We start from the raw sequence: 13,770 nt of genomic DNA, 5'->3' as shown, positions 1-13,770 counted from the left end.
TCACTAACGCTCTCTAGGGATTGGTGTCCAGTCTTTTCCATCACTAACGCTCTCTAGGGATTGGTGCACAGTCTTCTCCATCACTAACGCTCTCTAGGGATTGGTGTCCAGTCTTCTCTATCACTAACGCTCTCTAGGGATTGGTGTCCAGTCTTCTCCATCACTAACGCTCTCTAGGGATTGGTGCACAGTATTTTCCAACACTAACGCTCTCTAGGGATTGGTGCGTAGTCTTCTCCATCACTAACGCTCTCTAGGGATTGGTGTCCAGTCTTCTCCATCACTAACGCTCTCTAGTGATTGGTGACCAGTCTTCTGCATCACTAACGCTCTCTAGGGATTGGTGTCCAATCTTCTACATCACTAACGCTCTCTAGGGATTGGTGCACAGTCTTCTCCATCACTAACGCTCTCTAGGGATTGGTGTCCAGTCTTCTCTATCACTAACACTCTCTAGGGATTGGTGTCCAGTCTTCTCCATCACTAACGCTCTCTAGGGATTGGTGCACAGTATTTTCCAACACTAACGCTCTCTAGGGATTGGTGCGTAGTCTTCTCCATCACTAACGCTCTCTAGGGATTGGTGTCCAGTCTTCTCCATCACTAACGCTCTCTAGGGATTGGTGTCCAGTCTTCTCCATCACTAACGCTCTCTAGGGATTGGTGTCTAGTCTTCTCCATCAGTAACGCTCTCTAGGGATTGGTGTGCAATCTTCTGCATCACTAACGCTCTCTAGGGATTGGTGTCCAGTCTTCTCCATCACTAACGCTCTCTAGGGATTGGTGTGCAGTCTTCTCCATCACTAACACTCTCTAGGGATTGGTGTGCAGTCTTCTCCATCACTAACGCTCTCTAGGGATTGGTGTCCAGTCTTCTCCATCACTAACGCTCTCTAGCGATTGGTGTCCAGTCTTCTCCATAACTAACGCTCTCTACGGATTGGTGTCCTGTCTTCTCCATCACTAACGCTCTCTAGGGATTGGTGTGCAGTCTTCTCCAACATTAACGCTCTCTAGGGCTTGGTGTCCAGTCTTCTCCAACACTAACGCTCTCTAGAGATTGGTGTCCAGTCTTCTCCATCACTAACGCTCTCTAGGGATTGGTGTCCAGTCTTCTCCATCACTAACGCTCTCCAGGGATTGGTGTGCAGTCTTCTCCATCACTAACGCTCTCTAGGGATTGGTGTCCAGTCTTTTCCATCACTAACGCTCTCTAGGGATTGGTGTTCAGTCTTTTCCATCACTAACGCTCTCTTGGGATTGGTGTCCAGTCTTCTCCATAACTAACGCTCTCTAGGGATTGGTGTCCTGTCTTCTCAATCACTAACGCTCTCTAGGGATTGGTGTGCAGTCTTCTCCAACACTAACGCTCTCTAGGGATTGGTGTCCAGTCTTCTCCAACACTAACGCTCTCTAGAGATTGGTGTCCAGTCTTCTCCATCACTAACGCTCTCTAGGGATTGGTGTCCAGTCTTCTCCATCACTAATGCTCTCTAGGGATTGGTGTCCAGTCTTTTCCATCACTAACGCTCTCTTGGGATTGGTGTCCAGTCTTTTCCATCACTAACGCTCTCTTGGGATTGGTGCCAGTCTTTTCCATCACTAAGGCTTTCTAGGGATTGGTGTGCAGTCTTCTCCATCAATAACGCTCTCTAGGGATTGGTGTCCAGTCTTCTCCATCACTAATGCTCTCTAGGGATTGGTGTCCAGTCTTCTCCATCACTAACGCTCTCTAGGGATTGGTGCACAGTCTTCTCCATCACTAACGCTCTCTAGGGATTGGTGTCCAGTCTTCTCTATCACTAACACTCTCTAGGGATTGGTGTCCAGTCTTCTCCATCACTAACGCTCTCTAGGGATTGGTGTCCAGTCTTCTCCATCACTAACGCTCTCTAGGGATTGGTGCACAGTATTTTCCAACACTAACGCTCTCTAGGTATTGGTGCGTAGTCTTCTCCATCACTAACGCTCTCTAGGGATTGGTGTCCAGTCTTCTCCATCACTAACGCTCTCTAGGGATTGGTGTCCAGTCTTCTCCATCACTAACGCTCTCTAGGGATTGGTGTCTAGTCTTCTCCATCAGTAACGCTCTCTAGGGATTGGTGTCCAGTCTTCTCCATCACTAACGCTCTCTAGGGATTGGTGCACAGTCTTCTCCATCACTAACGCTCTCTAGGGAATGGTGTCCAGTCTTCTCCATCACTAACGCTCTCTAGGGATTGGTGTCCAGTCTTCTCCATCACTAACGCTCTCTAGGGATTGGTGCACAGTCTTCTCCATCACTAACGCTCTCTAGGGATTGGTGTCCAGTCTTCTCTATCACTAACACTCTCTAGGGATTGGTGTCCAGTCTTCTCCATCACTAACGCTCTCTAGGGATTGGTGCACAGTATTTTCCAACACTAACGCTCTCTAGGGATTGGTGCGTAGTCTTCTCCATCACTAACGCTCTCTAGGGATTGGTGTCCAGTCTTCTCCATCACTAACGCTCTCTAGGGATTGGTGTCCAGTCTTCTCCATCACTAACGCTCTCTAGGGATTGGTGTCCAATCTTCTACATCACTAAGGCTCTCTAGGGATTGGTGCACAGTCTTCTCCATCACTAACGCTCTCTAGGGATTGGTGTCCAGTCTTCTCTATCACTAACACTCTCTAGGGATTGGTGTCCAGTCTTCTCCATCACTAACGCTCTCTAGGGATTGGTGCACAGTATTTTCCAACACTAACGCTCTCTAGGGATTGGTGCGTAGTCTTCTCCATCACTAACGCTCTCTAGGGATTGGTGTCCAGTCTTCTCCATCACTAACGCTCTCTAGGGATTGGTGTCCAGTCTTCTCCATCACTAACGCTCTCTAGGGATTGGTGTCTAGTCTTCTCCATCAGTAACGCTCTCTAGGGATTGGTGTGCAATCTTCTGCATCACTAACGCTCTCTAGGGATTGGTGTCCAGTCTTCTCCATCACTAACGCTCTCTAGGGATTGGTGTGCAGTCTTCTCCATCACTAACGCTCTCTAGGGATTGGTGTGCAGTCTTCTCCATCACTAACGCTCTCTAGGGATTGGTGTCCAGTCTTCTCCATCACTAACGCTCTCTAGGGATTGGTGTTCAGTCTTCTCCATAACTAACGCTCTCTACGGATTGGTGTCCTGTCTTCTCCATCACTAACGCTCTCTAGGGATTGGTGTGCAGTCTTCTCCAACACTAACGCTCTCTAGGGCTTGGTGTCCAGTCTTCTCCAACACTAACGCTCTCTAGAGATTGGTGTCCAGTCTTCTCCATCACTAACGCTCTCTAGGGATTGGTGTCCAGTCTTCTCCATCACTAACGCTCTCCAGGGATTGGTGTGCAGTCTTCTCCATCACTAACGCTCTCTAGGGATTGGTGTCCAGTCTTTTCCATCACTAACGCTCTCTAGGGATTGGTGTTCAGTCTTTTCCATCACTAACGCTCTCTTGGGATTGGTGTCCAGTCTTCTCCATAACTAACGCTCTCTAGGGATTGGTGTCCTGTCTTCTCAATCACTAACGCTCTCTAGGGATTGGTGTGCAGTCTTCTCCAACACTAACGCTCTCTAGGGATTGGTGTCCAGTCTTCTCCAACACTAACGCTCTCTAGAGATTGGTGTCCAGTCTTCTCCATCACTAACGCTCTCTAGGGATTGGTGTCCAGTCTTCTCCATCACTAATGCTCTCTAGGGATTGGTGTCCAGTTTTTTCCATCACTAACGCTCTCTTGGGATTGGTGTCCAGTCTTTTCCATCACTAACGCTCTCTTGGGATTGGTGTCCAGTCTTTTCCATCACTAAGGCTTTCTAGGGATTGGTGTGCAGTCTTCTCCATCAATAACGCTCTCTAGGGATTGGTGTCCAGTCTTCTCCATCACTAATGCTCTCTAGGGATTGGTGTCCAGTCTTCTCCATCACTAATGCTCTCTAGGGATTGGTGTCCAGTCTTTTCCATCACTAATGCTCTCTTGGGATTGGTGTCCAGTCTTTCCCATCACTAAGGCTTTCTAGGGATTGGTGTGCAGTCTTCTCCATCAATAACGCTCTCTAGGGATTCGTGTCCAGTCTTCTCCATCACTAACGCTCTCTAGGGATTGGTGTCCAGTCTAATCCAACACTAACGCTCTCTAGTGATTGGTGTCCAGTCTTTTCCATCACTACTGCTCTCTAGGGATTGGTGTCCAGTCTTTTCCATCACTAACGCTCTCTTGGGATTGGTGTCCAGTCTTTTCCATCACTAAGGCTTTCTAGGGATTGGTGTGCAGTCTTCTCCATCAATAACGCTCTCTAGGAATTCGTGTCCAGTCTTCTCCATCACTAACGCTCTCTAGGGATTGGTGTGCAGTCTAATCCAACACTAACGCTCTCTAGGGATTGGTGTCCAGTCTTTTCCATCACTAACGCGCTCTAGGGATTGGTGTGCAATCTTCTGCATCACTAACGCTCTCTAGGGATTGGTGTCCAGTCTTCTCCATCACTAATGCTCTCTAGGGATTGGTGTGCAGTCTTCTCCATCACTAACGCTCTCTAGGGATTGGTGTGCAGTCTTCTCCATCACTAAAGCTCTCTAGGGATTGGTGTCCAGTCTTCTCCATCACTAACGCTCTCTAGGGATTGGTGTCCAGTCTTCTCCATAACTAACGCTCTCTACGGATTGGTGTCCTGTCTTCTCCATCACTAACGCTCTCTAGGGATTGGTGTGCAGTCTTCTCCAACACTAACACTCTCTAGGGCTTGTTGTCCAGTCTTCTCCAACACTAACGCTCTCTAGAGATTGGTGTCCAGTCTTCTCCATCACTAACGCTCTCTAGGGATTGGTGTCCAGTCTTCTCCATCACTAACGCTCTCCAGGGATTGGTGTGCAGTCTTCTCCATCACTAACGCTCTCTAGGGATTGGTGTCCAGTCTTTTCCATCACTAACGCTCTCTAGGGATTGGTGTTCAGTCTTTTCCATCACTAACGCTCTCTTGGGATTGGTGTCCAGTCTTCTCCATAACTAACGCTCTCTAGGGATTGGTGTCCTGTCTTCTCAATCACTAACGCTCTCTAGGGATTGGTGTGCAGTCTTTTCCAACACTAACGCTCTCTAGGGATTGGTGTCCAGTCTTCTCCAACACTAACGCTCTCTAGAGATTGGTGTCCAGTCTTCTCCATCACTAACGCTCTCTAGGGATTGGTGTCCAGTCTTCTCCATCACTAATGCTCTCTAGGGATTGGTGTCCAGTCTTTTCCATCACTAACGCTCTCTTGGGATTGGTGTCCAGTCTTTTCCATCACTAACGCTCTCTTGGGATTGGTGTCCAGTCTTTTCCATCACTCAGGCTTTCTAGGGATTGGTGTGCAGTCTTCTCCATCAATAACGCTCTCTAGGGATTGGTGTCCAGTCTTCTCCATCACTAATGCTCTCTAGGGATTGGTGTCCAGTCTTTTCCATCACTAACGCTCTCTTGGGATTGGTGTCCAGTCTTTTCCATCACTAAGGCTTTCTAGGTATTGGTGTTCAGTCTTCTCCATCAATAACGCTCTCTAGGGATTCGTGTCCAGTCTTCTCCATCACTAACGCTCTCTAGGGATTGGTGTCCAGTCTAATCCAACACTAACGCTCTCTAGTGATTGGTGTCCAGTCTTCTCCATCACTACTGCTCTCTAGGAATTGGTGTCCAGTCTTTTCCATCACTAACGCTCTCTTGGGATTGGTGTCCAGTCTTTTCCATCACTAAGGCTTTCTAGGGATTGGTGTGCAGTCTTCTCCATCAATAACGCTCACTAGGGGTTGGTGTGCAGTCTTCTCTGTCACTAAAGCTGTGTAGGGATTGGTGTCCAGTCTTCTCTGTCACTAATGCTCTCTAGGGATTGGTGTGCAGTCTTCTCCATCACTAACGCTCTCTAGGGATTGGTGTCCAGTGTTCTCCATCACTAACCCTCTCTAGGGATTGGTGTGCAGTCTTCTCCATCACTAACGCTCTCTAAGGATTGGTGTCCAGTCTTCTCCATCACTAACGCTCTCTAGGGATTGGTGTCCAGTCTTCTCCATCACTAACGCTCTCTAGGGTTTGGTGTGCAGTCTTCTCCATCAATAACGCTCTCTAGGGATTCGTGTCCAGTCTTCTCCCTCACTAACGCTCTCTAAGGATTGGTGTCCAGTCTAATCCAACACTAACGCTCTCTAGTGATTGGTGTGCAGTCTTTTCTGTCACTAACGCTGTCTAGGGATTGGTGTCCAGTCTTCTCCATCACTAACGCTCTCTATGGATTGGTGTCCAGTCTAATCCAACACTAACGCTCACTAGGGATTGGTGCGCAGTCTTTTCCATCACTAACGCTCTCTAGGGATTGGTGTCCAGTCTTCTCCATCACTAACGCTCTCTAGGGATTGGTGCGCAGTCTTTTCCATCACTAACGCTCTCTAGGGATTGGTGCGTAGTCTTCTCCATCACTAACGCTCTCTATGGGTTCGTGTGTAGTCTTCTCCATCACTAACGCTCTCTAGGGATTGGTGCGCAGTCTTCTCCAGGGATTGGTGTCCAGTCTTCTCCATCACTAATGTTCTCTCGGGATTGGTGTGTAGTCTTCTCCATCACTAACGCTCTCTAGGGCTCGGTGTGCAGTCATCTCCATCACTAACGCTCTCTAGGGATTGGTGTGCAGTCTTCTCCATCACTAACGCTCTCTATGGATTGGTGTCCAGTCTAATCCAACACTAACGCTCACTAGGGATTGGTGCGCAGTCTTTTCCATCACTAACGCTCTCTAGGGATTGGTGTCCAGTCTTCTCCATCACTAACGCTCTCTAGGGATTGGTGCGCAGTCTTTTCCATCACTAACGCTCTCTAGGGATTGGTGCGTAGTCTTCTCCATCACTAACGCTCTCTAGGGGTTCGTGTGTAGTCTTCTCCATCACTAACGCTCTCTAGGGATTGGTGCGCAGTCTTCTCCAGGGATTGGTGTCCCGTCTTCTCCATCACTAATGTTCTCTCGGGATTGGTGTGTAGTCTTCTCCATCACTAACGCTCTCTAGGGCTCGGTGTGCAGTCATCTCCATCACTAACGCTCTCTAGGGATTGGTGTGCAGTCTTCTCCATCACTAACGCTCTCTAGGGATTGGTGTCCAGTCTTCTCCATCACTAACGCTCTCTAGGGATTGGTGCCCAGTCTTCTCCATCACTAACGCTCTCTAGGAATTGGTGTGTAGTCTTCTCCATCACTAACGCTCTCTAGGGATTGGTGTGCAGTCTTCTCCATCACTAACGCTCTCTAGGGATTGGTGTGTAGTCTTCTCCATCACTAACGCTCTCTAGGGATTGGTGCACAGTCTTTTCCATCACTAACGCTCTCTAGGGATTGGTGTCCAGTCTTCTCCATCACTAACGCTCTCTAGGGATTGGTGCGCAGTCTTCTCCAGGGATTGGTGTCCAGTCTTCTCCATCACTAATGTTCTCTCGGGATTGGTGTGTAGTCTTCTCCATCACTAACGCTCTCTAGGGCTCGGTGTGCAGTCATCTCCATCACTAACGCTCTCTAGGGATTGGTGTGCAGTCTTCTCCATCACTAACGCTCTCTAGGGATTGGTGTCCAGTCTTCTCCATCACTAACGCTCTCTAGGGATTGGTGCCCAGTCTTCTCCATCACTAACGCTCTCTAGGGATTGGTGTGTAGTCTTCTCCATCACTAACGCTCTCTAGGGGTTGGTGTGCAGTCTTCTCTGTCACTAAAGCTGTGTAGGGATTGGTGTCCAGTCTTCTCTGTCACTAATGCTCTCTAGGGATTGGTGTGCAGTCTTCTCCATCACTAACGCTCTCTAGGGATTGGTGTTCAGTGTTCTCCATCACTAACCCTCTCTAGGGATTGGTGTGCAGTCTTCTCCATCACTAACGCTCTCTAAGGATTGGTGTCCAGTCTTCTCCATCACTAACGCTCTCTAGGGATTGGTGTCCAGTCTTCTCCATCACTAACGCTCTCTAGGGTTTGGTGTGCAGTCTTCTCCATCAATAACGCTCTCTAGGGATTCGTGTCCAGTCTTCTCCATCACTAACGCTCTCTAGGGATTGGTGTCCAGTCTAATCCAACACTAACGCTCTCTAGTGATTGGTGTGCAGTCTTTTCTGTCACTAACGCTGTCTAGGGATTGGTGTCCAGTCTTCTCCATCACTAACGCTCTCTATGGATTGGTGTCCAGTCTAATCCAACACTAACGCTCACTAGGGATTGGTGCGCAGTCTTTTCCATCACTAACGCTCTCTAGGGATTGGTGTCCAGTCTTCTCCATCACTAACGCTCTCTAGGGATTGGTGCGCAGTCTTTTCCATCACTAACGCTCTCTAGGGATTGGTGCGTAGTCTTCTCCATCACTAACGCTCTCTAGGGGTTCGTGTGTAGTCTTCTCCATCACTAACGCTCTCTAGGGATTGGTGCGCAGTCTTCTCCAGGGATTGGTGTCCAGTCTTCTCCATCACTAATGTTCTCTCGGGATTGGTGTGTAGTCTTCTCCATCACTAACGCTCTCTAGGGCTCGGTGTGCAGTCATCTCCATCACTAACGCTCTCTAGGGATTGGTGTGCAGTCTTCTCCATCACTAACGCTCTCTAGGGATTGGTGTCCAGTCTTCTCCATCACTAACGCTCTCTAGGGATTGGTGCCCAGTCTTCTCCATCACTAACGCTCTCTAGGAATTGGTGTGTAGTCTTCTCCATCACTAACGCTCTCTAGGGATTGGTGTGCAGTCTTCTCCATCACTAACGCTCTCTAGGGATTGGTGTGTAGTCTTCTCCATCACTAACGCTCTCTAGGGATTGGTGCACAGTCTTTTCCATCACTAACGCTCTCTAGGGATTGGTGTCCAGTCTTATCCATCACTAACGCTCTCTAGGGATTGGTGCACAGTCTTCTCCAGGGATTGGTGTCCAGTCTTCTCCATCACTAATGTTCTCTCGGGATTGGTGTGTAGTCTTCTCCATCACTAACGCTCTCTAGGGCTCGGTGTGCAGTCATCTCCATCACTAACGCTCTCTAGGGATTGGTGTGCAGTCTTCTCCATCACTAACGCTCTCTAGGGATTGGTGTCCAGTCTTCTCCATCACTAACGCTCTCTAGGGATTGGTGCCCAGTCTTCTCCATCACTAACGCTCTCTAGGGATTGGTGTGTAGTCTTCTCCATCACTAACGCTCTCTAGGGATTGGTGTGTAATCTTCTCCATCACTAACGCTCTCTAGGGATTGGTGTCCAGTCTTCTCCATCACTAACGCTCTCTAGGGATTGGTGTGTAGTCTTCTCCATCACTAACGCTCTCTAGGGATTGGTGCACAGTCTTTTCCATCGCTAACGCTCTCTAGGGATTGGTGTCCAGTCTTCTCCATCACTAACGCTCTCTAGGGATTGGTGTGCAGTCTTCTCCATCACTAACGCTCTCTAGGGATTGGTGTGCAGTCTTCTCCATTACTAGCTCTATCTAGAGATAGGTGTATAGTGTTCTCCATCACTAGCTCTAGCTAGGGATTGGTCCATTTGAATCTGCTTGACTCTGGATGCCTTCCTCAGAAGAACCTCTCGGATTTCCTGATCACTGAGGATCCTTTTTACTGTGCCACCACCCTGCTTTCCTGCAGAAGAAGTGCCAATACAGGATTCCAAGTGCTCACTTAATAGTAATTAGGATCCCCCAGATTACCCTTGGACCCTTGAATCCACCATGACTGCAGGGCCATGCACAGTGCATGACCAGGAATAGAGCAGGGGCCCCCCAAAACGTACACTTTTGCAGAATGCCCCAGATTGTCTACCCTATCAATCCTCTCACCCAGCACACCCATAGTATCACTCAAGCAATCCTTAATTCTCTAATTCTCTAAATCTCTCAGGCCAGTCTCAGTAGATGCCATCAAGTCCTGCACTGCAGGAAGGCAATCCCCTTTGCCGGTACCTCCTCGCCTTATGCCCTAAGCTACTCTTAAAACCTCCAGTCAAGTTTCCATAGCAGTCCTTGATCGTTCCACCATTACCAGCAATGCCAGTCAGTCAAAACCCATATCTAGCTCAGAGTCCAGAAGATCCTCTCCCTAATAACACACCATGTGGTGTGGTAACTGGGAGTCAAATAGTCCATGTTGTCCTTTCTCCTTCTTTCTCCGACATGGTTGTGGTCTAAGATTCGCCAAACCACCACAAAGCAGCAGTGTTCACCCAACCCGCTGTGGCGGTGGTCCACAGCATGCAGGAGTAGTCACCTTTTCTGCGATGATGCTCAGGGGCCAAAGTCACCAGGCCCAATTGAAAATGTGGCCCTTGATAAGTTGCCCATGCACTTACAGCACCAGGATCCGCCATTGTTGCACGTGCATCCTCCACCAGAACCACACACAGCTTCTACGCGCTAAGAAGGTTCCTCTCACCCTCCTTCAGCCCTTCTGCACCATTCAAGCCTCAGGCCACCATCTTAGGGTGCTGTATGGCTACGGTGCTGCAGCCGCACTCCTCGCCAGTGAGGTGAGGATTCCGTCCTCAATTGACCATCTAGCTCGATGGACGGGGGATGGCCACCGATCTCATGTGGGGAAGTCACAATGCCCCGTGGAGGACTTTTACACCCTCGGCAACCAAGGGCTATGCAAGCTGATGAAATGAGCGTCCATTTTACCGCCAGCCATTCTACCACAGTTAAGAGTGTTGATGTTTTATTGAGACAGTCTACAGAAAAGGTTTATTTGTCGATTATTGTTTAGCACATTTCCTAATACGATGGTAAACAAAATTTGTCTGATTCTGAACAAATTGTAAAATCAATTTTCACACACAAAATTGGGGAATTGAAATTGAACACCAACTTCCAGGGAATACTAACAGCTCCCCCCACACCCACACAAAACATACTTATTTATTGTATTTAATTTTTTTTTTACTACGCACCTGAGTTTGGTGTCTAAGCGCGGATCCATGTCTAAGCATGCATCCGGGATTCCTAGTGGTTTTGCTTCCAAGACCAGCATGTTGCCCCTGTGCTATCCTCCGTTGAAGCGAGCAGGCCTAGAAGCAGGCACTGGTAATTGCAGCCTGAGTTAATAGGCAATCTTTATCCTGCTCCCTCTCACCTCCTAGTAACCCATCTTTGTTTGCAGGTCCTAAAGTGCCATGGTGTCAAGAAAGTGGCAAGAGCCAAACACCCAATGGCGCAACGTATGTTAAGAAGGTTCTGTGTGAAAACGTCCCCAGCAAAATGTAGACATGTGAAAAAGTAGTCAGCAAAAAGTTGTTTCAAAAAATGTAGTCCTTCAATAAAAGCAATGCAAAGTGTGACAATGTTGCCAGTAATAAGTTAGCCAAAAAGCTATTTCTAAATACACAAAATTACAAGGCTCTAATCCTTAAATGACCCAAACCTTTAATAAAACCTCCACAATCACCCGAACTTCGTCCCTTAACCGTCCCCTAATTCGAATCACTACTCTGCACACATATTAAAGCCACACGGATCTTAAATGCCTCCTGTAGTTTATATTAGGACAAGAGATGTCATCTAAGCGGACCTCTCTGTGTGTGCATCTGTATTAGCATTGTTTGCGGCTATTGAGGGGTGCTCTGTTTGGGAATCGGGCTTCCATGAGCTGAAAGGGGTATTTGAGCACAAGGTGGCGAAACAGGATTGGTGCAGTAACTTTGCACATCTTGTAAAATGAAGATCTCATGCGCATGTCACTAGAATGCTCTGTACCCATGGCAAGGCACTGCCTTATTGGAGACTTTGGGCCTCATTACGAGGAAGGAGGTAACCATGCTGCTTTTACCGGGTCTGGGTTCCATGAATGAGGAATTACCGGGCCATTCCGACCTTGGAGGGCCCGGTAATACCTCATTCAAGGAACCCGGACCCGGTACATCCCCATTCCCATTCGAGCCCCCATAGAACTCAATGGGAATGAGGAGGATGCTAACATGGGCCCATTAAATACAGGCCCGTTGTTAGCATGCTGGGCTGCTCGCGGGACCCGCCAAGGACGCCTGTCCTTAGCGGGTTCCCGCGAGCTGACCTCGTAATGGGGCGGTAAGGGGTTGAGGGCTCCGGCACCTTTACCGGGGCTGTTAATCCCTTACTGCCCTCCTCGCAATGAGGCCCTTTGTCCATCTAAGAACTTGCATAGATGAGTTCTGTTGTTCTCCATATATTGACTTCCTGTTTTAGCTGTCGTAGGACCTGTGTAGCAATATGGGGGCTTTGGACGTGTTAACCAAATGTCCAAAATTGGGGGTCCAACCTACATGTGTTACCATGGGGACTTTGTCCATGACCTGGACGCAATGAAAGAATTTGCCTGAATACCAGTAGCAATAGTCTTCCCATAGCACTTTACAAAATCTGGCTGATGGCTGCCCACATTTTGTAAATTCCAAATTTGAAAAGTTTAAATAAATAATGAATTGTTAGGATGAAGACGTGTGAATTATGATGGGGTGCTTCAAGACAGATGTTATGCAGTGCTGTATTTTATGAATTTAACCTATAAATGTTTCATGTATGTGTGTTTTATGTGAATTGCTTTATAATGTGCGCATACATATGAAATGCATAAAGTTTTTAAATAAAACACATTCAATAAAATTAAATAAATAAGAACACTAGCCCTTCAGTGGGTTAAAGCATTTTATTTACATGTTACTCAATAGAAAATCAATGAAAAATGAACAGAAGACCTAATTCCAACCTCATCACCAGCCCTTGCCCTATTCCTAACCTTAGCCTTATCAGCCCGGCAGCAAGCACCCTGACCCGAACTCTTACCCTAACTCTAACCAAAATCTTAGCTCCAGCCCTAACCCCTATCCTTACTCTAACCATGATTCTAACCCTAAACCTAAACCAGGCAATCACAAGCCCACAAAACCCTCCCTACCCTCAACAATTGCCCTAGCAGCACTACATTTCAGGCTACTTTTCAGCTGCATTTTTCCACTACTCTTTGCTTGTCAACTTTTTCACTGCTGAGGTATTTTCATCACAACATTTTCACTGACTACATTTTCACTGGCAACAATAAAACGATCAACAATGTAAGTGAAATGGGGAATACAGCAAGGGTTGGATGGGTTGAAACAATCCTTGAATGCTATCACGTATTTATATAGCACTTTGCACCACTTTCTTACAACTTCTAAGTGCTTTGTAAATAAGTGTTATTGTTACACAGAAATACTCAGTTTATGTTCTTCGGAAAGATGAGCGGCCCAGTCAGGAGTCGCACCTGGATCCTGAAAAGTAAGGTGCAGGCATATTACTGAAGGTAACTAGTTTACATGCTCATTTTGCATCTTTAGGGGGAAATTGCACCTATAATTCATGGCATCTTACAAAATATTCCAGAAGTGCACAACTATTGGTGTCAAGTTATGAGGACTTGTGAGGTGGAATTTCAAAATGCATATCACCACTGGGATCCCTTTTTGGAAAATGCGATCGACACATTGAAGACCCCGTGAGTTTCCCTCTAACAGAGTCGAATTATGCCAGTAAAGAAGATCTCTGGGTGTTGATGAAGTTTTCCAAGATGTTCAGGATCCAAGACGGTTTGTTGGTAAGGAGAGCCCTATCTGACAGTGACCAGTGCTTGGTACCTACCTCATTCCGAAGGCTGATGTTGAACCACACCCATGATGCGGCCACTGCTGGTCATAGGGGGTTTCGCACAACATTAGAAATATTGTGAGGGATTGCTTGCCTGCCACACATGGGCCACGACCTCGACACATACCTAAAGGGGTGTCTTGTTTGTGCTCCATTT

Source organism: Ambystoma mexicanum, chromosome 13 (genome assembly GCF_040938575.1).
Source record: "Ambystoma mexicanum isolate Mex_15411 chromosome 13, UKY_AmexF1_1, whole genome shotgun sequence".
Lineage (NCBI taxonomy): Eukaryota > Metazoa > Chordata > Amphibia > Caudata > Ambystomatidae > Ambystoma > Ambystoma mexicanum.
The sequence above is the reverse complement of the archived record's forward strand: the minus strand, read 5'-3'. Positions refer to the sequence as shown.